We start from the raw sequence: 2,133 nt of genomic DNA, 5'->3' as shown, positions 1-2,133 counted from the left end.
GTTAGACGCATTTCTGCTGAATTTGTTGTTGTATTCTGTCTCTCAGTGTTACAATACACCGAACATTCGATTTGTAAACTGATCATTTCTGTGTGAGGGGCGAACATTCAACATCAGCCGGGGAGCAAATACGCATTTCCCTCACTGTAGATAGATAGTATGACATGTTATACTCCTCCTGTCCAGATACAGAAATTGCCCAATGAATTACAAATAATCCTTCACTCCCCAATTAGACTGGACCCCTCCCCCAACCTCTGATATAAAATCATGGAAATGCTCTGTGATTTTCATCTTCCTACTAGAGGGACAGAGAGATCACCACTCGGGGACGGTAAGTACACACTCACCTTCAGGTACGAACACAAAATGATCGGTGAAACTCTTTGATCGTCTTTCCATTGTTCTCTATGACAAAATAGTTATTTCCCTGTCTGGAGGAGATTTTATTCTGCAATAACTGGAAACAAAGTAACAAGTCAAAGACTAGAATTGTGTTCTATCAGTTCTAATAATAGACAGGAAGAGAGGATTCAGTAGTTTATTTATAACAAATTATTTATGAAAGAATCTCAGAAATGTTACAGGAGAGAGAAGATTGTCAGTTTAAAAAAATGACTCCAAACAGCATCAGATTTTTCTCTTTTATATTTTAAATGTCTCTGGAAACAGGTGAAAGCGCGTTTTTATAGATCTCTATGATTTGATTGGACTTCTGTACTCCCTCTCCTCTTTTTTTTAACTGACAAAATTGCAAAAAAAAGGAACATCTGACGTGGAGGGATACACCTTCAACATTTCTATAGTAATCCTCTTTGGAGCCCAGGATCAAATTATTTATGAAAGAGTCTCAGAGATGTGTTACAGGAGAGAGCAGATTGTCAGTTTAAATGACTCCACACAGTATCAGATTTTTCTCTTTTTATATATCTCTGGAAACAGGTGAAAGCGCGTTTAATAGATCTCTATGATCTCTATGATTTGATTGGACTTCTGTGCTCCCTCTCCCCTTTTTTTTTACTGCCAAAAATTGCAAAAAAAAAAAAGAACATCTAACTTGGAGGGATCAGGGGTGGACTGACCATTTGGAAACTCGGCACTGCCCAAGGGCCCGGGGTCAGCAGGGGGCCCCATGAGATGCCCCTGGTACCTTTTTCATAGGGTTTTTTGAGTTTGGGCAAGGACACAGGGGCCCCATGATCCCCTATTTCCTGGGGGCCCCATGAGTTTTCAGTCCTCCCCTGCTCCAGACTGACATCTACCCAGGGGCGGACTGACTATTTGGAAACTCGGGCACTGCCTGAGGGCCTGGGGTCAGTAGGGGGCCCCATGAGATGCCCCTGGTACCTTTTTCTTAGGGTTATTTGAGTTTGGGCAAGGACACAGGGGCCCCATGATCCCCTATTGCCTGGGGGCCCCATGAGTTGTCAGTCCGCCCCTGGGACGGATACACCTTCAACATTTCTATAGTAATCCTCTTTGGAGCCCAGGATCTCTCCTTATTATTAGGATACTATAGATCCCCATTGGTCCTGTAGATGGATCCACAAAGATATCACAGAATTATTGAAGTATCTTTAGCTAGATATTCAAAAGAAGAACAACAATTTAATTATAACTTTGTTCATTTTACTACATAAATGCAGATAATTATAACACAGAACTATACATGATAATAATGCCAGCGATTGACACACAACAAAGACAATAAACTACAGAATGGTGGGGGGGGGGGGTGTTCCATTAGATTGGTTATATAAAGGTACAAAGGAGGAAACTGGAGTACCCGGAGGAAACCCACACAGGCACAGGGAGAACATACAAACTCCAGGCAGGTGGTATATATATATATATATATATATATATATACATACACACACATACATATATATATATGTCTGCTTTATGACAAGTAGGGAGTTGTCATATTATATGATACATACAATATTTATATATATATATATAAATAATTGTTTTTTTAAATTATTATTTATTATTGCAAGTACTTCTATCATGCCGTCAATTTACACAGTGCTTTACATACATATTGTACATTCACATCGGTCCCTGACCCTCAAGGGGCATACAATCTAAGGTATATATATATACACACACACAAAATAACAACACTCA

General features: G+C 39.7%; 1 protein-coding gene across 1 annotated transcript in view; it reads left to right on the top strand.

Moving 5' to 3' along the window:
* The first annotated feature begins 243 nt into the window (after positions 1-243).
* The window catches only part of LOC149435118 (venom peptide SjAPI-2-like), a 7,386-nt gene continuing 5,496 nt past the window's right edge, over positions 244-2,133 (top strand). Inside the window, exon 1 of the mRNA XM_089662995.1 lies at positions 244-334. The gene's annotated coding sequence lies outside the window, so the exon portion shown is untranslated. The remainder of the gene's footprint in view (positions 335-2,133) is intronic.

This window comes from Staurois parvus, unplaced genomic scaffold (assembly GCF_062004578.1).
Source record: "Staurois parvus isolate SC_StPar_1 unplaced genomic scaffold, SC_StPar_1.0 ptg001604l, whole genome shotgun sequence".
NCBI classification, from domain to species: Eukaryota; Metazoa; Chordata; class Amphibia; order Anura; family Ranidae; genus Staurois; species Staurois parvus.
The sequence above is the reverse complement of the archived record's forward strand: the minus strand, read 5'-3'. Positions and strand labels throughout refer to the sequence as shown.